This window comes from Leucoraja erinacea, chromosome 12, assembly GCF_028641065.1.
Source record: "Leucoraja erinacea ecotype New England chromosome 12, Leri_hhj_1, whole genome shotgun sequence".
Classification (NCBI taxonomy): Eukaryota; Metazoa; Chordata; class Chondrichthyes; order Rajiformes; family Rajidae; genus Leucoraja; species Leucoraja erinaceus.
The window spans coordinates 53364904-53389696 of NC_073388.1; positions in this window are offsets into that span (position 1 = coordinate 53364904).

The window sequence follows — 24793 nt, forward strand, 5'->3', positions numbered from 1 at the left end:
GGGTTTCGGCCCAAAACGTTGCCTATTTCCTTCGCTCCATAAATGCTGCCTCACCCGCTGAGTTTCTCCAGCATTTTTGTCTACCTTCGATTTTCCAGCATCTGCAGTTCCTTCTTGAAGAATGTAGAATGGTTCATTGCTAGCCATGGGGAAGGTGACAACGAGGCGTACAATCAGTAAAATTAATCTGAAGGACAGAAGGAGCTGTAGGGCAGTTGTCCTGATCAATGTTTTACTTAAGGTGCCAATATTTAAGTTTGACTGTCAGCAGGTTGCTCAACTAAATGGAAATTACATTAAAACTTGCCTTTGATCTTCCTCAGCTTAGATATAGAATCACCAGGTGGCTGGAATCTAAGCTGGCTCCACCTGAAAATTCACCCATTCCTTCTCTCCAGAGATGTTGCCTGACCCACTGAGTTACTCCAGCATTTTGTGTCTATCTTCGGTATAAACCAGCATCTGCAGTTCCTTCCTACACAAGTCCTCAACTGTTTGACTGATAATTGTTTGACATTGGATAAGCTCACAGAGATTAGTTTAGACTTTAGGCTTTAGAGATACAGCGCGGAAACAGGCTCCTCGGCCCACGGAGTCCGTGCCCACCGTACACGAACACTATCATATAACCATGTAACCATATAACAATTACAGCACGGAAACAGGCCATCTCGAACCTTCTAGTCCGTGCCGAACACGTATTCTCCCCTAGTCCCATATACCTGCACTCAGACCATAACCCTCCTTCTATCATACACACTAGGGGCAATTTACAATTTTTACCAGACCTACAAACCTGTATGTCTTTGGCATGTGAGAGGAAACCGGAGCACCTGAAGAAAACCCAGACACAGGGAGAACATACAATCTCTGTACAGACAAAACCCATGGTCAGGATCAAACCTGGATCTCCGGCACTGTAAGGCAGCAACTCTATCACTGTGCCACTGTGCCACCCAGGGAGAATACTGAGGTTTTTGATTATTGTAGTTTGCAGGAGTTTGCCAGGTTGACCATTGCACTGAGGCCACCTCTCTGGGTACATAAATACAGGGCCGGATTTACGTATAAACTAGATAAGCTTAAGCTTAGGGCCTCGAGATCTAGGGGGGCCTACTCACATCGCTGCCTCACCGACCATCCGCCCACCGGGACCTCCTACTCTTTGCCCACTGACCCTGGCCACTCCACCGCCCTCCAGCAGCCCACAGCCGTCGCCTTACCTGCAGCCTGGACTCAGCACCGGGCCTGAATTTTCCACGCTGCAGATTCCCACCCCCTGGGTTTGACAGCGCGTGGTCCTAGTGCTAGTTCCCCAAACCCTGGTAATCTCAGTGGCTGTTCCACTGGGTCTTCCCCACCCCCCTAAAACCATGTGACCCCAGCTCGTCCCCACCCACACTACAGTCCTCATACCCTCCTACCTCTTGACCACCCTCCACCCCTCCACCAGACATCACTTCGGCCACAGTCCGCTCACCTGCCTCCCTCCGGCCCCAACCCCCATCCCTGCCGCAGGCCCAATACTCCAGAGCTTCAAACAGCGATCCAGGTAAGGCATCGCCCGCTCCGCAGTAAATCCAATATGTATTTTAAAACCAACTGTTTAATGACAACATACAGTCGGATCTAAAAGTGTCACACTGTCACTGTCGGGTAGCCATGGTCCTCTAGTCGTGGGGGTGGGGGATTGGGAGGGGGGGGGGGGGGGCTCACAAGTGAAATAGCTTAGGGCCTCTCTTCATCTAAATCCAGCCCTGCTCTCTTCATCTGAGAGACTGCAGATACCGGAATATCTAAGAGCAGCTGGAGGAACTCAGCAAGTCGGGCAGCATCTCTGCAGGGAATGGACGGAGGACGTTTCGGAGTTGAGAATCTTCATCAAGAGGGGACTTAAAGAGACAGTTCAAAGAGATGGGAGAGAGGTGGGGTAAGCAATAGCAGATGCAGTTGAGGAGGGTTGGATATATGGGTGAGGAGGGCTAGGTTTCACAATTCCACATTGTTCTCCAAAGAACCAACTTTTGATTTAATGGTAAGATTAGTCAACCATTGGTGTAAATTCCGAGCTTATGACTCACTTCAGGGAGTGGAACATGAGGTATTTTTTGTAATTTAAGTGTTGGGCTCTCCCAAACTTTCTAAAAGCGCTTTCCATTATTTGAGAGCATCGTGCATCACTTTTCATGAGATATATTACATTATATCTGGATCTTCATTATATCTTAGACTTCAGTCTAACTGATGGGCCATGATTGTATGAGTGCAGAATTATTGCTCTAACTAGTAGAATCGTTAGATAATAGGGAAGCAGTGTCTAGGCAGCACGTGTAATGATCAGCCAGCATCATCAGAGACCCACACCACCCTGGCCACACATTCATTTCACCCCTGCTATCTAGAAAAATGTACAGGAGCATAAAAACTGTAATGTCCAGGTTCAGGAACAGCTTCTTCCCTACAGGCATTTAGCTATTAAACACTACAACCTCAAATAAGCTCTGAACTCCAATAGATTATTATTGGTATTATTACACTATTATTGTTTGTTTGTTTTTTACGTGTACGTATGTGTGTGTGTGTGTGTGTGTATATATTGAGTATAGGAGCAGAGAGGTTCTACTGCAGTTGTACAGGGTCTTGGTGAGACCCCACCTGGAGTATTGCGTACAGTTTTGGTCTCCAAATCTGAGGAAGGACATTATTGCCATAGAGGGAGTGCAGAGACGGTTCACCAGACTGATTCCTGGGATGTCAGGACTATCTTATGAAGAAAGACTGGATAGACTTGGTTTATACCCTCTAGAATTTAGAAGATTGAGAGGGGATCTTATAGAAACTTACAAAATTCTTAAGGGGTTGGACAGGCTAGATGCAGGAAGATTGTTCCCGATGATGGGGAAGTCCAGGACCAGGGGCCACAGCTTAAGGATAAGGGGGAAATCATGTGAAACCGAGATGAGAAGAATTTTTTCACACAGAGAGTGGTGAATCTCTGGAACTCTCTGCCACAGAGGGTAGTTGAGGCCAGTTCATTGGCTATATTTTAAGAGGGAGTTAGATGTGGCCCTTGTGGCCAAGGGTATCAGAGGTTATGGAGAGAAGGCAGGTACGGGATACTGAGTTGGATGATCAGCCATGATCATATTGAATGGCGGTGCAGGCTCGAAGGGCCGAATGGCCTACTCCTGCACCTAATTTCTATGTTTCTGTGTTTCTATGTTTCTACACGCACTGAATTTCTTTTCTCATTTATTATATTACAATGCTTACAATGTATTGTGTTTACACATCTGAAGAAGAGCCTCAAGCAGAGACGTCACCCATTCCTTCTCTCCAGAGATGCTGCCTGCCCCGCTGAGTTACTCCAGCATTTTGTGTCTAACTTATGTTTATATATCCTGTTGCGCTGCTGCAAGTAAGAATTTTATTATTCTATCTGGGACATATGACAATGAAACACTCTTGACTCTTGTGTCTCATGCAGATGTGTCCTGGGCTGATTCATTTGTCAACCTAGGATGGTAGGTGTAATATACAAAATTAAAGCAATCATCTGGCCTGTGCTTAGTTAGACACTGCTACTCCACAGAGAGGAGGACATTTGATGTGTATGTGCGCTGAGATGGTCCTGTTACTGTTGCATGAAAACCTGGAGCTGCACAGTGGTAGAATGTGTGTTTCCTATGGAAAATCACTGCTGAAGCAGCAAAGACAGCCTGAAACGGGTGAATCAGAATAGGAAGGAACTGCGATGCTCGTTTAATCCGAAGAAAGACATACAATTCTGGAGTTGGACAGATACTTTTATTTTGCATATCTTTCATTCATTTGTTCGACATCTGTCTACATCACGGTCTGTAGCTCTTGTTTCACTTTCCCCCGACACTGAGGAAGGGTCTCGACCCAAAATGTCACCTATTCCTTTTCTCCAAAGATGCTGTCTGACCCGCTGAGTTATTCCAGCTTTTTTGTTTCTACCTACGAATCAGAATAAGTGTCTGTCTTACCAGCAGCAATTCTCACATACAGCAGTAAAACGAAAACAAGATCCGTTCTGTTCAAATGGTGCTGTGCTCTGCTGTGCTTATCCCAACAATGTCATGGGATGGAAAGGACTGAGTTATTCAACAGTGATTGGCACCCTGTGAAACTCTAACTGCAGCAGAAGTCTGCAACTTGATGGGAAATCAATTTGGATGAAAAAAAACATATTTTATTGACTCTTTTCTGCTTCCAGTAGCGTGTGACTATTCCTAGATTGAGGATGACTGTAAAAACTACCACAGTACCAGCACAATTACTCAAATGATTACACCATTCTCATAAATTGTGCAAGCTCATGTTTTTCCCCTTTGTTAGTATTTTATAAATGAACTGGAAAAGTTGAAGAAGTTAAGATAACATTTTGGTGAAACATGGGCTGTTCTTAAAGCTGTGTCACTAACTGTTTCCTTTATCATTGTTATTTTTTGGAATATCTTTTATTCATTTGCACAACATATCTGTCTATATCTCTCGTTTCCCTTTCCCCTGACTCTCAGTCTGAAGAAGGGTCTCGCCCATTCCTTCTCTCCAGAGATTCTACCTGTCCCGCTGAGTTACTCCAGCATTTTGTGTCTGTCACTGAATATTGAGTTTGACGGGAGTAATTACCCCAGGCTCTTGCTGGTCCAGCCCTACAGCTGTGCTTTTGATGAAAAATGGAGGAATTGGTAGTGAGATATGTGTTTCTGAACCAAATATAAATCTTACTGCTACTGTATTGAAAGCAGGGGTGGAGAGAATCACTGCCAGTTAAGCCCAGTATCTGAAGAAGGGTCCCCACTTGAAACATCATCTGTACATCTTCTATCTATACTATTACTAAAACTCTCATTTTGACCACTTCTGGTCTGTGTTGTTTTTAAAGTTGCGCATAAATGGTACCATAGATCGCTAGGATTTTTTAGCCACCTTACTCATCGTTCTCCTCTGCTCCAAGCTCACCAAGTTTTGTTCGATCGGTGGAATATTACAAAAGTTATGAAGGTTTAAAAAATCGTGAGATCAGCAGATTGATCTTCATGCCTGTCAGTTACTATGAAGGTAACGCCCCTTCCAGCGCCTGTTGGAGAATAAATCCCCGGAGGCGGGGCTGAGTCCATGAGCACACCCAGAAGCCGCCAAGAATAAAGCTGAAGCAGTGGAGTGCAGGCTGTGTTCCGCAGGTGGGCTGTGTACGTGGGCGGGGGCGGGCTGTGTACGTGGGCGGTGGCGGAATGTGTACGCGAGCGGGAAGATACAAAGCCCCCTCCCACACACCCCCTCCCCCCCACCCCGCCCACCGCCCACTCCCCACACCCCCCCTACCACCCACACCCCTCCCACATACACCCACATCCCCTACCCCCCCACAACCCCACACACCCCCTCCCCACACACCCCACTACCCCCCCACACACACCCCCCCCACACACCCCCCTCTCCCCACACACCCCCCTCCCCCCACACACACCACCCCTCCCCTCCCACACACCCCCCTCCCCAACACACCCACACCCCCCTCCCCACACACCACCCTCCTCCCACCACACACCCCCTCCCCACATGCGCCCCCTCCCCAACCCCCACCCCCCCACAACCCCACACACTCTCTCTCCCACAAACACCCCCTCTCCACACAAACCCCCTCTCCCCCCACACACCCCCCTCCCCACACAACACCTCTCCCACACACAGACACCCTCCCCCACACAATCCCCTCTAACCCACACACACCCCCCCCCCCACACCCCCCCCCCCACCCACTCCCCCCCCCCCACCCCCACCCCCCCCCCCCCTCACACACCCCCCCTCCCCCACACACCCCCTCCTCCCCACACCCCCCCTCCCCCACCCACCCCACACCCCCACCACACACACACCACCTCCCCCCCCCCCCACTCCCCCACACACACCTCCTCCCCAACAAACACCCCACTTAGTTCCCTCTATAGATGCTGCCTAACTCACTGAGTTCTTCCAGCACTTTGCTTTTTGCTCATATTCCACCATTTGCAGTTTGTTGTGTCTCCATGGTTTGAACTGATCGTGTCAGTATCATGAAATGTTTAGAAATGTGTAGCAGATACTGGTTTACACTGAAGATAGACATAGAATGCTGGAGTAACTCTGTGGGGCAGGCAGCATCTCTGGAGAGAAGGAATGGGTGAAGTTTCGGGTCGAGACCCTTCTTCCGACTCTACCGCTTGCACTCGCTGAATGAGCAGATGCTGATATCATTTAGTATCACCAAGGTGTTTGCTCCTTTCATGAGTTTTGATTAAATGTAAGGTTAATTGGGATAGACAAAAATGCTGGACGAACATAGCGGGTGAGGCAGCATCTATGGCAGCATCTATGGAGTTAAGGAAATAGGGACGTTTGTTCTCAACTACTCTTTCAAATATTCCACAAATTTAGCATGGCGACAATCAATGCTTGTCTCAGTGGGTCAGAAGGAAATTGTACTACAAGATGGTTCAGTGCTGACCTCAGATAAGTGTCAGTGTTAAGGGAAGCTACAAACAACTCATTGTATAACAAAACAGATAAATCAGCTTAACATGCTACCACAGTGATCCCTGCTGGAAATACTGTGACTTTACAAACCGTTTGACGTTAGCATTATACACAGCCAATATCCTCCTATGAAAGAAAGCTGCTGACATGGTGTGAATTCATACATGCAAGAGCAGAACTCGCTATCAAAACATGGAGGGGACGGGGGACACAATTTTTTATCGGCCACGTGTGCATGCGCACACTCACACACACGCGCGCGAGGCTTCGGAGGCTCAATCCAGCCCTAAATGCAGCTCAACTCTGCCTGTCTCACCGGGTTAACTACAGCCCTGTCTGGACTGATGGGATACCAGCGCTGCTTCTCCGCGCTGGCCATATTTCCCGCAAGTCCAGGAAGGGTTGTAAGCTCACCTGGCGGGACAGGCAGAGTTAGCTGGGTTTAGCGCTGTTTCTCTGCGCTGGCCCGTCTGATTCCCGACCAAAGATCCTATAGCGGAGGATCTTTGCTGCCGACCTCTCTGGCCACCCTCTGAGGGGGGGGGGGCACTCGGGACAGCGCCGGAGAGCCGGCCGGGATCGATCCTGGCTGCGGATGAAGCGCAGGTCTGTGCCACGTCTCCCTCCTCCAATCACCGCGCTCTATCCTCAGTCCCACCATCCTCCCCCCACTCCTCCCTCCTCCAATCATCGCGCTGAATCATGTCCCGCCTCCATTGCCTGCTGATCGACGTCTCTCTCCTCCAATCGACGCCCTCGATCCTCAGTCCCACCCCCACTGTCTCGCGGAAAGCGGAGATTTCACCGGGTTTTAAAATCCGGATTACAATAAATTGGGGGGAATGTCCCCCATATCTCAAAACATGGAGGGGACGTGTTCCCCGCTCCCCCCCCCCCCCCCCCCCGGGTTTTTAAACATGTATGTAAATTTATGCCATGCGTTCCTCAGTGGGTCAGGGTCTTGAGGTCGGGCAGAGGTGGACGGGCCATGTCATTGAGGAACACGTTAAAGACCAAACACCTTGGGGATATGAAATGATATCCCCTGTTAAGGGTTTAGTTTGTAGCGGGTTTTTAAATGTGTATATGTGGGGGGTGGGTGGGGGAAACTTTTAAATCTCTTCCCTGCATGGAGACCCGACCTTTTCCCTGTCGGGTCTCCGTTGCCGTTGGGGCCTGGCACCGTGGAGCGGCCTCCAGCCAGAACGACCTGAAGGCTCAAGTCACGGAGCCTGTGGGGCTGTGGAGCTGTGGAGCTGCGGACCTACCTCCGTGGAGCTGGCCAGCTTCGGAGCGTAGAGAGCTGCGGTGGCGCGGTGGGAGACTACTTTGCGGGGCACCGCCAACGACGACTTCTCCCGCCCGAATTGCGGGGTTGAGAGTGACCAGGAGCGGGACCTTACAACGCCCGGCGCGGCTTTTATTTGCCACGGACTTTTAAATCTCTTGCTAGCGCCCGCCGGGGGCTCCAACACCAAGACCCGGGGCAGGGCCTTACATCGCCCGGCGTGGCTTTGAGTGGCTGCAGATTTGCTAGCGCCCGCCGGGGGCTTTGACCTCGACTTCGGGAGAGTAATGGAGAGCAGGGGAGAGACAAGACTTTGCCTTCCATCACAGTGAGGAGGAGACTGACTGTGAAGGATGTTTGTGTAAATTGTGTTGGTGTGTGTCTTGGTTCTTTTCTTGTATGGCTGCAGAAACCAAATTTCGCTTGAACCTCATGTGAGATGTATTGTATTGTATCAGCACCTGCTGATTCAGTGAATAGGTCTCGAACCGAAACGTCACCTATTTCCTTCGCTCCTCAGATGCTGCCTCACCTGCTGAGTTTCTCCAGCATTTCTGTCTACCGGTGAATAAAAGTGAAACCATTCATGATAATCAGGCAAATTCATGGAGACACAGCAAACTACAGAAGCTGGAATTTGAGTAAAGAGCAAAGTGCTGGAAGAACTCAGTGGGTTAAGCATCATTTATAGACGGAATGGACAGACGATGCTGCCTGACCGGCTGAGTTTGTTAATAGACATGTTTCTAGAAGTAGAAGTGATTAAAAATCCAAATGGAGTGACGATCCCTCGGAGAATGAGGATATCACCAGCAAGTTCTATAATTGGCATGGCGTAGATGCCCCAAACAGGTGCCAGGCAATCTCTCTCGCACACTCTGGTCAGCACGGACTCAATGGGCCGAAGGGCCTGATTCCGCTCTGTATCTCTGAAACTAAAAAACTAAAATTAAATAGTCACTTGTCCAGCTTTCATATGCTGCTGAAACTGGACATAACTGACTGACAAATCTTGTCCTTGGTCAAGAAGTTAGGCGGATTTTGCATTTCACTAAATCCCCAAATGAACTTCTGCAGATGCATTACAGAAAGCATCCTGACTAGTTGCATGTGTAGGGAGGAACTACAGATGCTGGTTTAAACTGAAGGCCACGATACACCCAGTCAAATAGACACAAATAGCTAGATTACCCTACACACACTAGGGACAATTTTACATTTATACCGAAGCCAATTAACCTACATACCTGTATGTCTTTGGAGTGCGGGATGAAACCGAAGATCTCAGAGAAAACCCAGGTGGATGACGGGGGAGAAGCTGCAAACTCCGTACAGACAGCACCCGTAGTCAGAATTGAACCGTGGTCTTGGGTGCCGTAAAACAGCAAATCTACCGCTGTGCCACCGTGCTGCCCTTGTGTGTTTTTTGAATTCTAATTCTGTATTCTAATTCCCTATTTCTATTTCTAATTACATAACCCTAATTCTGTCGGGTTCCTCCCAAATAGTTTATTTATTTCACGGATTTTTAGCTGAGGATTTCTCGCCAAGAATCCGTGCAAAGCAGAGATGGAGGCCGTGTAGCCTGTTACACCTGCACATGTTCTGTGGTGGAGCAGCCTGTATCGAATGTCATCGTCTCACTCATTTGTTATATCCCTCTACCTTCCTCAGATTCAAATATTTCACCAACTTTCCCTTCAAAGATGTGGAAATTTCTATCTTAAACACGCCACAAGAAAACCCATCTGTCCTCCAACGACCGTGTTCACTGGTAAGTTTGTAAAATAGACGTCTAGACCAAACATGGGGAAGTTCACTGTCAGTTCACTCAATATAAATTAATGTAGTCTCCCCGCAAAAAATATTTATGCATTATATGTGCATGTGTACATTTATATGGAAAAAATCACAGTAATTTCATTTACATTTTTGTAAATGTCATTTCATTTGGTGACCAGATAATTACATTTATTTACCAGAATTAAGTTATGTCAGCATGACAACAAATTTGGTGTGAGTGATGAGTTTGGAAGGTTTTATAGTCTCTGGCCTTTTGTTGTAGAACAATTGTGGTGGCTGTTGTGTGTTCCAACACATCCCTTCAGCACATGGTCCTGGACCTCAGAATCTGTTTGTTTTTAATATTATTCATACCAATCAAATATTAAAACTTGCTGGCGCGGCTAATTCCTTAAAGAAATCTTTACATTATAAAACGCCCAATGACCAAGCGCAGGCTCGCCGATCGTTTTGCTGAACATCTCCTCTAAGTGTGCCTAAACCTACCTGATCTTTTGGTGTCTGAACATTTTAACACCCCCTCACATTCACACACCGAGGTTTCTGTCCTGGGCCTTCTTCATTGTCAGCGTGAGGCCATGCGCAGATAAGAGGAACAGCACCTCATATTCGCTTGGGCAGCTTACACCCCAGCGGCATGAATCTTGACGTCTCTAGTTTCTTTTTTTTTTAATTATAATTTTATTTATTAGAAGTAAAGTACATTACATTAATACAATCCAAATATAACTTATTACATTTCTTGTACCACTTCATTATCAATTTACTACAAATATAAGGTGCAACAGTACTCTGAAAATAAATGGTTTCAGGATCTGGTAAGGGGGGGGGTGAAAAATACGAAGTTGGTATATCCTTTTCTGCTCTGTCTTAATAGAGCTTTTGTTTCTTTTTCTATTTTTTCTTTTCTACGGCCTATTTCTTAACTTTTTTCTCTAACTTCGTGTAATGGGTCTTTTTTCTTGATCACTTTTTCACACAATCACGACTCTTTCTTTCTTTACTTTTTTCTCTTTTTAATGCTTAAAAAATGAAGTGGTACATCTCTAGTTTCAAGTAACCCTTGCTTTCCCTCTCTCTCCACCCCTCCCCTTCCTAGTTCTCCGACCACTTACTGTCCTGCTGATTACATTTTATCTCTTAATGTCTCGTTGTCGCCTTCTCATATCTATTTTACATTTTCCTTGAACAACATCCCCTTTGATGTCTCATTTTCACACCTTACCCTTCCTTATCTCTGTGTCTCCCTCTCCCCTGACTCTCCCTCTCCCTCTCCCCTGACTCCCAGTCTGAAGAAGGATCTCGATCTGAAAAGTCACCCATTCCTTCCATCCAGGGATGCTGCCTGTCCCACTGAGTTACTCCAGCATTTTGTGTCTATCTTCGGTGTAATCTAGCATCTGCAGTTCCTTCCTACACATGAATATGAATGGTGGAAACAAGTCTTCCTTATACTATCAATAGACACAAAATGCTGGTGTACCTCAGTGGGACAGGCAGCATCTGCAGTTCCATCATACACATTCCTTATAGTATATTTGGGAGTTTTATTGCTCACCTAACAAGTGGAACAAATTCAGCTGTATGTAGTTTTTGTATTATAAGCAAATAAGAGCAAGTTCGATAAAGCATTGCAAAGTACAAAGTGCAAAGGTAGCATTTACAACGAAATTTAAAAAAACTTCTTGAGTTCCTCCCTCTCCCCACTTAAACAACACAGACACATACATGATTACTAATTGCAAAGAAATTTCCCTGGGACTGATTGATTTATTTGTATTCGAGAATGAAGCAAATCATTCATAACATGCTTTTCTTGTAAGAGAACAAAGAAGGTTTTTTAAAAAAAATTCCCAGTCCCAAATGTTGACAAAGAAAGGTTGCGTAAGGGAAGTTGGAGAAATTTTTTCATTACGTATTTCAGTTTATCAACAGTGTAGCAAGGAACTGCAGATGCTGGTTTACACGGAAGATGGACACAAAATGCTGAAGTAACTCAGCGGGACAGGCAGCATCTCTGGATAGAAGGAATGGGTGATGTTTCAGGTTGAGACCCTTCTTCAGACTCTGAACTTGTGTCTATCTTCAGTTCATCAACAAGATAACTTCAACTGTCATTATATGAAGGGATATCTTTGATGGCGATCCATGTTCACATGCAGGACTGCATATGTGTGTTACATAGAAACATAGAAACATAGAAAATAGGTGCAGGAGGAGGCCATTCGGCCCTACGAGCCAGCACCGCTATTCATTGTGATCATGGCTGATCGTCCCCATCAATAACCGGTGCCTGCCTTCTCCCCATATCCCTTGATTCCACTAGCCCCTCGAGCTCTATCTAACTCTCTCTTAAATCCATCCAGTGACTTGGCCTCTACTGTCCTCTGTGGCAGGGAATTCCATAAATTCACAACTCTCTGGGTGAAAAAGTTTTTTCTCACCTCAGCCTTAAATGACCTCCCCTTTATTCTAAGACTGTGGCCCCTGGTTGTGGACTCGCCCAACATTGGGAACATTTTTCCTGCATCTTGCTTGTCCAGTCCTTTTATAATTTTATATGTTTCTATAAGATCTTCCCTCATCCTTCTAAACTCCAGTGGATACAAGCCTAGTCTTTTCAATCTTTCCTCATATGACAGTCCCGCCAACCCAGGGATCAATCTCGTGAACCTACGCTGCACTCACTCAATCACAAGGATGTCCTTCCCCAAATTATGAGACCAAAAGTGTACACAACTGTCAAGCACACACACACATAAATGTCACACACACAAACACACGTGCGTGCATACACATGCATACACGCACACACACACACACGCGCGCGCACCCACATACACATACACACACACACACATACACATACACGCACACACATATACACACACACACACACACACACACGCGCATGCACGCGCACACACACACACACACACACACACACACACACACACACACACACACGCTCACACACACACACACACACACACACACACACACACACACACACACACACACACACACACACACACACACACACACACACACACACACACACACACACACACAACATTAAATGGCACCCTGCGGTGTGTGGTGGCACTTTGTCCCAGAGCTACACATCATCAGTCACCTTTGGTTAGATATTCTGACTATAATAGAGTATCAGGATTTACCATTGATATGATGTATACAGGGAGAAGTACATGGTCACACATGCACACATATACGTATACACATGCGCGCACACACACGCACACGTGCACATTCGCACGTACACACTAACAAGTACACTCACGCAGACACATACACACACACACACACACACACACACGCACACACACACACGCACGCACACACACACACACACACACACACACACACATACACACACACACGCACACACGCATGCACACACGTACACACACGCACACACACACACACACCTAAACACAAGAATATGAAAGTTGTCTGCACCTCTGCACATTGTGCTTTATCTGAATTTTGCCAATAGACTCTGCATTATCCTTGTAAAGGCATAAATGATGAAAAATGTAAAGTATAATTTGGGCCATTTAACCATTAAACCACAGAATGCATATTTGCGTAACTCGTCATTTGTCATAACTATGTGATCTCAACATGCGTATCATTATTTCTTGTGTGATGTCAATAAGTATGGTCATGTGGTAGGTCATGAGGTATAATACATAATGACATCATCCTGTGGTATATATAAAAGCTTTTCACTGTACCTCAGTACACGTGACAATAAACTAAACTAACCATAAATACTACCTATTGGAGTGTTCTTCTCTTGGACTTTAATAATGTATACACCTTTATTTTGAGGATCCTGATGTCTTCAATTTAATATTATAGAAAGAGTTATATTATTATTATATTAATTTATATGAATTATATAATATTATATTAATATTAAGAGTAATATTATAGAAAGAGTATAGAAAAGCAGCATTCCAAGCACAATTCTTATTCCACCCCAAAATATATTGCATCTGACTAATGCAAAGTGACTTCTGCATCTTAAAGTCAAGAAAAGTTGGAATTGTGATGTGAATTAGTTATGCCATGATTTTTTTTGTCATATTTATATTCAGTTTGGTAATAACCGTCAGAATATCAGTGTAGTCATAACAATTTGAATTTCTGTTTCTCGGCCAATGTAGAGATGAAATTCAGCCAAGTTTCTGCTCCTGTCCTCAACACAGAATTGGGCTGAGCCAGTGTGGGTAACATGAATGTCACTCTTCCTTTCAGTGCTGTGGGCTCAACGTGATATGAATTTTGATGCATTGCACCACAATCAGATGCATGGCAAAGGGAATGAAAAAGAAATGAATGATAATAGTTGTGGTGAAATAGTGTGGTGAAAGTGTGGTTGTAGTTGATAATAACACCTTTCCGGAATGCACGTTTGGGATATTAAGAAAATATTAAGCGTGTTGTGTAACACACTTGGGGCAGATTCTGTCAAACGTGTTCTATAGTTTCCTCAGACAATATGTAGAGGGCCCTACAATGGAGAAGGAAAATAGATAGGGACGGGCAAGTTGATGAAGTGTCAGTGGGCAAGCCTTAAAGGGCCTGTCCCACTTTCACGACCTAATTCAGGACCTCTGCCGAGTTTGCTTTGACTCATACTCGCAACATGGTACTCACGAGGTCGTAGGTAGGTTGTAGGCGTTTTTTCTAGCACAATGAAAAATGTCCACGAGTAAAAAAGGTCGTGAATTAGGTCGTGAAAGTGGGACAGGCCCTTAATCGGGGCCAATGCCCACTGTTCTGTTAGCTTTACAATATTTATAGATAAGGACAGAGCAGGCTGACGAGTTAAAGTTCTGAATTGGGACAAGTCTAACTTTGATGGTATTAGACAGAAACTTGCTCAAATTATTTGGAATACGATATTTGGGGGCAAAGGAATGTCTGGAAAGTGGGATGCTTCTGAAAGAGAGATCGTGAGAGTCAAGGCAAGAAAGTTCATGTTAGCGTAAAGGGCAAGGCAGGTGGGAATATGGAATCCTGGATGGAGAGAGAAATTGAGGCCCTGGTCAGGAAAAAGAAGGTGGCATGGGCCAGGTATAGGTACCTGGGATCAAGTGTACCCAAGGAGGAATGTATCCATGGATAAGGTGCCAAATGACTGGATGGTGTCCAATGTTATTCCTCTATTTAAGAAGGACTGCAAGGAATAACCTGGGAACTATAGACTAGTGAGCCTAACATCTGTGGTACACAAATTACTGGAGAGGAGTCTGAGGGACAAGATATATATGCATTAGGATAGACAAGGGCGGATTAGGAATAGTCAGCATGGTTTTGTGTATGGGAGATCATAGTCTTATGAATCTGATTGAGTTTTTTGAAGAGGTAATCAGGAAGGTTGATGATCCATGGGCGTTATCTATATGGACCTGAGCAAGGCCCTTGATGAGGTTCCACATGGAAGGCTGCTCTGGAAGGTTAATTGCATGAGATCCTGGGAGAACTAGCTAACGATACAGAAATTGAATGGCTTCATTGAAAGAAGCAGAGAATGATGATGGAAGAGTGTTTATTGGATGAAGGCCGGTGATGAGTGTCATGGAGTTATAGAGTCATACAACATGGAAACAGTCCCTTAGGCCCAACCTGCCCATGCCGACAAGGTGCCTCATGTACATTAGTCTCACCTGCCCATACCCCCTGATCCCTTTAGCCACAAGGGCCACATCTAACTTAAAAATAGCCAATGACTATAGGTGCTTGGCCCAGCTGCAATTTGTAGTTTACATCCAATTTGGATGAGAATGTACAAAACAAGATTAGTAACTTTGCAGATACCACTAAAGTGGACGGTATCGTAGATAGTGAAGGTTATCAAATATTACAGCGGGCTCTTGATAAGCTGGGCAAGTGGGCTGATTAATAATTCATGGAGTTTAATGCAGATACATGTGAGGTTTTGCAGTTTTGGAAGTTAAGCCAGGGCAGGTCCTTCACAGTGAATGGTAGGCCCCTGGGGAGTGTTGTAGAGCAGAGGGATCTCAGAGTACCCTGAAAGTGGCATTATAGGTAGATAGAATGGAAAAGAAAACGTTGTGTATCTTGGCCTTCATCAGTCACGGTTTTGAGTATAGACGTTGGGGCATTATGTTACAGTCGTACAAGTTGTCTTTGTGGCCACATTTGGAATACTGCGTTCAGTTTTGATCTCCCCGATTCTGATTCTTTACTGCACAACCAGGGCTATCTCGTGCAGGTTACACTCGCATGGGCACTGGTTGGATATAGGAAGGATGTCATTAAACTGGAAAGAGTACAGAGAAGATTTATGAAGATGTTGGCAGGATTTCAGGTGCTGAACTATAGGGAGAGATTGTGCAGGCTAGGACTTTTATTTCTTGGAGCGAAGGAGGCTGAGAGAGAATCTTATAGAGGTGTTTAAAAACCATGAGTAGAATAGATAGAATGAGTGAATAGAGTATTTTACCCTGGGTAGGGGAATCAAAAACCAGGGGAGATAAGTTTGTGAATGGGCAAGATTTAGTATGAACCTGAGGGACACCTCTTCACTCAGAAGGTACATGGCATATGGAACCAGCTACCGGTGAAGACTCTTGGACAGGTACATGGACAGGAAGGATTCGGAGGGATATGGCCCAAACACGGAAAAATGAAACTAGCTTAAGGGCCTGTCCCACTTACGCAATGTTTTTCAGTGACTTGCCAGCACCCGTCATAGTCGCAGCAGGTCTCCGAAAATCTTCAACATGTTGAAAATCCAGCGGCGACCAGAAAAAGGTACGACTTTTTGGGCGACTATTCACGACCATACAGGCGTCATCCCGCGACATGTTGGAAATTTTCGGCGACTATGACAGGGGACGGCAAGTCGCCGAAACAGATTGCGTATGTGGGACGGGCCCTTTAGATGGGGCATCTTGATCGGCCTGGACGAGTCGGGACAAAGGGCCCATTTCCGTGCGATATGACTTTATGAGTCTGTAGCTCCATCCATGTTTCTGGTCTGAATAAACCACAACTCAAAAGAGGCTGTGAGCATGTTGGTCCACTATCGGACGTAAAATATCCCCATTTTTCCTTGTCACCACCAACGTGTCCCAGTTGCTTTATTGACGGAATAGTATTTACTGTGAGTTTGTGTGTGGCTTGATATAATTGTTGTAAATTAAGCCACTCAGAAACCAAAGCTGGTTGATATAAAAGTCTTTAGTCAACAGAACTTTTCTGTTAGTCAACACTTTTTTACTCAGAGAGTGGTAAAGGTGTGGAATGGGTTGAGACTCGTCTTCAATTCATCTATCATCAATTGGGGTCTGGAGAAGGGTTCTGATCTGTCCCGCTGCATTACTCCAGCACTTTGTGTCTATCGTTGGTATAAACCAGCACCTGCAGTTCCTTCCTACACAACAATTGGGGCATTTGTGTAGGCAAGGGGAGTCAAGGGTCAGGAGTGTTTTATTGCCATGTGTCCCAGATGGAACAATGAAATTCTTACTTGCAGCAGCACAACAGAATATGTAAACATAGTACACTGTAAACAAGAAAATATAATAAACGAGAAAAAAAAGTTCAGCACTCACACGCTAATTTTGGGCGAAAATAGACACAAAATGCTGGAGTAACTCAACGGAACAGGCAGCATCTCTGGATATTAGATGTATACAGAGATGCTGCCTGTCCCACTGCATTACTCCAGCATTTTGTGTCTATCTTCGATAATCCAGCATCTGCAGTTTTTCCTACTCATTTTGGGTGGCTGGGTTTCTGTTTTAGAACCTTATTAGACCATCCATATAAATTACTTTGAATCAGTGAAGTTGTTGTATATCACGGGTGTCTCGTCAGCTAGAGTATATTAACTTTATAAATGTATACTTCGATGAAACTTTTCATCCAACGCAAAATTCTACGTAAACATTATCATAACTATTGAAACTGCATTGAATCATCTGCAGTTTACCTTTGATCTTAAGATAAACTTGACGAACTTTGAGGTTGGAGGTTTTACTGATGGAGTTTCCAAAAGAATGTCTGCTTCTTCTGTTAACAACCATATAACCATATAACAATTACAGCACGGAAACAGGCCATCTTGGCCCTACAAGTCCATGCCGAACAAATTTTTTTCCCCTTAGTCCCACCTGCCTGCACTCATACCATAACCCTCCATTCCCTTCTCATCCATACGCCTATCCAATTTATTTTTAAATGATACCAATGAACCTGCCTCCACCACTTCCACTGGGAGCTCATTCCACACCGCTACCACTCTCTGCGTAAAGAAGTTCCCCCTCATATTACCCCTAAACTTCTGTCCCTTAATTCTGAAGTCATGTCCTCTTGTTTGAATCTTCCCTATTCTCAAAGGGAAAAGCTTGTCCACATCAACTCTGTCTATCCCTCTCATCATTTTAAAGACCTTGAAACTGTCGAAGGGAAATTACAACCACTTTCCAAATGTGCACTAATCTTTCTTCCAACATTTAGTTCCTACCACAGAATCACTTCTTATATGATTTCAGTAGCACAGTAACAAGAAACTACTGGAAGTGTTCCAACATTAATGCCTGTTGCAGATGTTTACATCAATCAATCATTTGTTACAGGCCATGCAATCAGTGTGCAGGCAGAATGGTCACTACAAATGAAGATTAGGAACCCACTATTGCATAGATGCTGCTTGTTATTAGGAAAGCTTAGCTGGTCAGAATCCTTCTTCAGACCCCGATTTCCCAGCATCTCTGGAGAAAAGGATAGGGGACGTTTTGGGTCGCGACCCTTCTTCAGAATGAGAGTCAGGGGAAAAGGAAACGAGAGATCTAGACGGTGATGTAGAGAGATATAGAACAAAGGAATGAAAGATATGCAAAAAGTAATGATGATAAAGGGAACATAACAATGATAAAGCATCCAGAGATGTTGCCTGACCCACTGAGTTACTCCAGCTTTTTGTGTTTATCTTCTGTTGTCTGTATTAAGTCTATTCTACAATGGAGATTGGATTTTCTCTTAACCTCCTCATCAATGCAACCCCCTGTTTGGCATTTAAAAACTTCAGTGCCACCTCATCAAGGCAAAGTCTGAACCATCAGGACATTGAAAATAGGTGCTGGTGTAGGCCATTCGGCCCATTCAATATGATCATGGCTGATCACCAAAATCAGTACCCCGTTCCTCCTTTCTCCCCATATCCCTTAATTCCATTAGCCCTATGAACTAAATCTCACTCTCTTGAAAACATCCAGCGAATTGTCTTCCACTACATTCTGTGGCGGAGAATTCAACAGATTCGCAACTCTCTGGGTGAAAAAGTTTTCCCTCATCTCAGTCCTAAATGGCCGACCCCTTATTCTTAAACCGTGACTCCTGGTTCTGGACTCCCCCAACATCAGGAACATTTTTCATGCATCTAGCCTGTCCAATCCCTTAAGAATTTTATATGTATCTATACGATTCCCTCTCTTTCTTCTAAATTCTAGTGAATATAAGCTCAGTCGATCCACTCTTTCATCATATGTCAGTCCCGCCATCCAGGGAATTAACCTGGTGAACCTACGCTGCACTCCCTGAATAGCAAGAATGTCCTTCCTCAAATTGGGAGACCAAAACTGCACACAATACTCCAGATGTGGAGTGCTAGGGACAAGCCTAGACAGTCAGCGTATTCTTTGAGGCCAAGACTGAGCTGCTGAGAAAAGCCCAAGACCTCCAGTTTCCCCTCTTTGAGGTCAACCCCGAGCTGCCAGGGCAAGCCCAAGACCGCCCTCTCCTTGAGGCCAGGAATGAGCCGCCGAGACTAGCCCATAGACAACGAGGTACCGTGGACCCAGACCTCCTCGTCACCCACCATAAATAAAGCTTATCACTTGAGTTCACAGTACTACGAGTGTGTCAGTGTAGTCATTGTTGACCCAGTATCATCCCTGATGCCACAGAAGGTCACAACCTGAAATGCCACATAAGTCATGTCAACCCAGTTATTAAGTATGAATGACTTTTTAAGTCAAGGATGTCAACTGCCTCTTATTTGATTATTAGTCACCAATCAACTGTAGGTGACTTTTTTCCAACACAAGTCCTGGGTAATCTGGGCAGTTCTATAGCTGAATCTAACAACACCACCCTTGCTTTCCCTTTCTCTCCGTCCCTCCCCTACCCTAGTTGTCTGACTAGTTTCACTGAACTCCTGATTCATTTTGTTTAAGAGGGAACTGCAGATGCTGGAGAATCGAAGGTTACACAAAAAAGCTGGAGAAACTCAGCGGGTGCAGCAGCATCTATGGAGCAAAGGAAATAGGCAACATTTCGGGCCAAAACCCTTCTCCAGTCTGAAGAAGGGTTTCGGCCCGAAACGTTGCCTATTTCCTTCGCTCCATAGATGCTGCTGCACCCGCTGAGTTTCTCCAGCTTCTTTGTGTAACCTCCTGATTCATTTTACTGTTTGGATGCCTTGTTGTCACCTTCTCCTCAGCCAACAATGAACCATTGTACATTTCCTTGATCATCGTCTGCTTTGATCAGTCGTTTTTACCCTTCCATATCTCTAGTTTCCCCTCACCTCTGACTGAAGAAGGGTCTTGACCTGAAACGTCACCCATTCCTTGTCTCCAGAGATGCTGCCTGCCCCTCTGAGTTACTCCAGCATTTTGTGTCCACCTATCTCTTGCTGTCCTATTAAAAACATCTCAAGTTGCAGAGCATGTTTCTAAAAATAAGAGTGCAAGCTAGTGGTGGATTTGAATAGTCCCTATATCACTGTGTCATTAATATTTGTTTAATCCAGGACTTTACCTCAATATACACCCCTACTTTGTAGCAGGAACTTTACATGTCTAGTTAGTAAGATTTTAATGTTTTCTTTACATTAAAACTTAACCAGATTGATTTTAGATGGAAATGAGGATAAAATATCATAGAGTTGGTATCTTTGAATGTTAACATGCATGCTACAAAGGGTGGTGATTTGCAATAGGGGGTTTTATGTTTATATTTTGTATAGATGGAACTTCCCATGGAAATTATATATTTTTTCCTTTGCAGAAAGAGTACACTTGTGTTTTCTTCATCAAAAAGTTTTGTTCCCTCCTTGTGGTAAATGATTATCAATATATTGTACATCATAAACATAGAATATACAACAGTGCAGCACGATATTCTCTCCAGCCCACAATGCTGGCTACACAAAGTGATGCCAAGGCAACCACTTACCTACCTATGCATAGCCCATCATCTTCCCTGCATATCCCTTAGTCTTTTACATCCCACTACCATATATGCTTTCACCATCATCACCAGCAGCGTGTTCCAAACACCCACCAGCTCTGTGTAAAAAATACTTGCTTGCTAAATTAGTTTAGTTTAGTTTAAGTAAGTAAGTAAGCAAGTAAGTAAGTAAGTTTATTGGCCAAGTATTCACATACAAGGAATTTGCCTTGGTGCTCCGCCCACAAGTAACAACATGACATACAGTGACAGTTACAAAGACTCAGAAAACACTAAACATTAATAATAATAAAACATTAATGATAAAACACCATTGATCAAGCATGTGAACCAACAAAAAAACAGATCAAAGGGAGGCTACAGATTTTTGGCTGTTGAGTAGAGCAACTACTCGTGGATAAAAACTGTTTTTATGTCTGGCAGTGGCAGCTTTGACAGTCCGGAGTCGCCTTCCAGAGAGAAGTGATTCAAAGAGTTTGTGGCCAGGGTGAGAGGGGTCAGAGATAATCTTGCCCGCTCGCTTCCTGGCCCTTGCACTGTACAGTTCATCAATGGAGGGAAGAGATTAGAGATACAGCGCGGAAACAGGCCCTTCAGCCCACCGAGCCCGCGTCGACCAGCGATGCCCACACATTAACACCATCCTACGCACAGTAGGAGCAATTTACATTTATACCAAACGAATGAACCTGCAAAGTCTTTGTCGTGTGGAGGAAGTGAAGATCTTGGAGAAAACCCATTCACGGGAAGAACGTCCAAGTTCCGTACAGATAGCACCAGTAGTCAGTATCGAACCTGAATCTCTGGCGCTGTAAGGCAATAGCTCTACCGCTATGCCAGTGTGCCGCCCGTCGCCATTAAACTTTGCCCCTCTCATCTTAGAGCTATGCCCTATGCTATGCTATTAGTATTTGATTTTCCATCCTGGGGAAAAAACTGAGTGTCTACCACATCTATGCCTCTCATCATTTTATATACTTCTCTCGCGTATCTTACATTAAGGGGTTGGACCTTAAGGGGTTGGACAGGCTAGATGCAGGAAGGTTATTCCCGATGTTGGGGAAGTCCAGAACAAGGGGTCACAGTTTAAGGATAAGGGGGAAATCTTTTAGGACCGAGATGAGAAAAACATTTTTCACACAGAGAGTGGTGAATCTCTGGAATTCTCTGCCACAGAAGGTAGTTGAGGCCAGTTCATTGGCTATATTTAAGAGGGAGTTAGAAGTGGGTCTTGTGGCTAAAGGGATCAGTGGGTATGGAGAGAAGGCAGGTACAGGATACTGAGTTGGATGATCAGCCATGATCATATTGAATGGCGGAGCAGGCTCGAAGGGCTGAATGGCCTACTCCTGCACCTATTTTCTATGTTTTTATGTTTCTATGTATACCCGAAACCTGCGGCTCTCCAGAGGAAACAATCCAAGGGTTTCATAACTTGCATAACTTGCTGTCTCAATGCCTTGACCTATGAATGCAAGCATACCATATGATTTCTTTACCACTCCATTTATGGACTATGACCCTAAGATCCCTCCGTACATCAATGCTGTAAAGAGTCAGGCCATTAGTTGTCCATTTTTCTCTTACACTTGACCTTCCAAAGTGCAACCTCTCGCACTTGCTCAGATTAAACTCCATGCGCCATTTGTCCACCCATTTCTGCAGCTGACCTCTATCCCGCTGTATACATTGACAGCCTTCCTCAAACCCAACAATCTTGGTGTCATCTGCAAACCTACAAACCAATGTTTAAGAAGGAACTGCATGCAGATGCTGGAAAATCGAAGGTAGATAAAAATGCTGGAGAAACTCAGCGGGTGAGGCAGCATCTATGGAGCGAAGGAAATAGGCAACGTTTCGGGCCAAAACCCTTCTTGGAATTGCTCTGGTCACGGAGCTCCAGCCTGAATCTTGTCATTCCACCACAACGATGTGATACGATATGATACGATAGAACTGTATTGATCCCAGGAGGGAAATCGATCTGCCAACAGTCATAAAAACCCTTTATCTTCCATTAGTAACCCATTTCCAAATCCACACAAGTAAGTCACCATTTTGCCAACCTCTCGATCATGTCTGGAAAACACAAATCCTGGCCATGTCCATCCCTCAACTTATGTTTACACATCGGCCACAACATCATAGGCCCAAGCATCAAACCAGGCTCTAAATTCATTTGTTTTCTCCACTATACTCCTTGCATTGAAATAAACCCACTACAGCCCATCTGCATGAGCATATTCCTTTATCTCTTCCTGCCTGTTCTTCCTTTGAGAGTTACTGGTCCTAATCTCTATCTTCCTGTCACTCCTTCCAATTTCTGACCTACTATCTTAGTTCAAAGGTTGAAAGGTTCTATATTAGTCACATACACCAATTGGTGTAGTGAAATGTGTGTTGCCAGTGCAGCACGTAAAATAATCAATAATAAAGAGATTTAAACATAAAAAACATATCCCCACAATGGTTCCCATTATGAGGGAAGGCACAAAGTCCAGTCGCCATCCCAATGTCCACCCATAGTCAGGCCTAGTAAAGCCTCCGCAGTCGCCGCTACGGGCTGTTCTCGCCGGATGATCGTGCTCCAGCGTCGGGAGAATCCTCACAGCGGCTTGGGACACCTGGAACGGCGGCTTCCATTACCAGAGACCGCGGCTTCCGAAGCCGACAGGCCGCGCTGGATGGAGCTCCACCACTGGCGATCTCGGCGAGAGATCCCAGGCTCCCGATGTTAAAGTTCAGCACCGCCGCCCACGGCCGGCCGCTCCACAGACCCGCGGCTCCGCGATGTTTTTATCGGTGGTCTCAGCATTCCGGAGTTCCAGCGCGGCGACCCGGGCAAGGCATCGCCCACACTGCTCCGCGATAACGCTCCAGCGCTGTGCCGCCGCTGAAGCCGAGGTTCTGGGCAGTCCCCACAGGAAACGCTGCTCCAGGCCCGCTGGTAGGCCGCGAGGACAGGTCGAAGGTGCAGCCTGGAGAAAAACAGCCTTTCCGACCATGCGGTGACCTTGAAAACCAGTTTCCCCCTCTTCCCCCCCCCCCCCCCCCCCCCCCCCCCCCAAATGAAAACGACTAGAACTCCATAAAAACAAAAACTCAACTAACTAAAAATTTTAAAAAAGAGATGAAAAAACAGACAGTTGCAGGCTGGGCAGCCATACCCATACAGGACGGCACCACTTCCTCTCTAGTTTAAACCCCGCTTCCTCTCTAGTTTAAACCCCCCTGAGTAGCACTTTCAACCCTCTCTGCAACGATACTGCCCCCCCTTCTGTTCCCATGCAACTCTTGTGCAGATCACCTCTGGCCCAGAAGAAATCCTGTTGGTGTATAAAACTTGAATCACTGCCGCCTGTACCAAATCCTAAGCCATGCATTTCTCCAACCTATCTTCATTTTTCTACCCTCACTAGCACGTGGCACCAGGAGTAATCCAGAGATACACAACCCTCGGGGTCCTGCTTTTTAATCTGTCTAACTCCACTCTGCAGGACTTCATCCTTTTTGTTAGCTATGTATTTTGTACCGACTGTGCATGCCTAAGGAACGGGCAGGAAGTACTGGGAAAGGGAGGAGGCAGAAGGTGCAGAATCTCCTGGAGCTATTTCCTTTGACGACAGGTATGCTCTTTGTATACTGTTCCTGGAAAATCATAGAATTGAGAATAGACACAAAAAGCTGGAGTAACTGGAGGGTCAGATGCATCCCTGGAGAAAAGGAATAGGTTTCGGTTCATGTCCCTTCTTCACACCCGTTTTTGTGTCTATCTTCAGTTTAAACCAGCAGTTCCTTCCTAAACATAGAATTGAGTACGTTACTGACTGGGCAAATGCATGGCAGATGCAGTATAATGTGGATAAATGTGAGGTTATCCACTTTGGTGGCAAAAACAGGAAA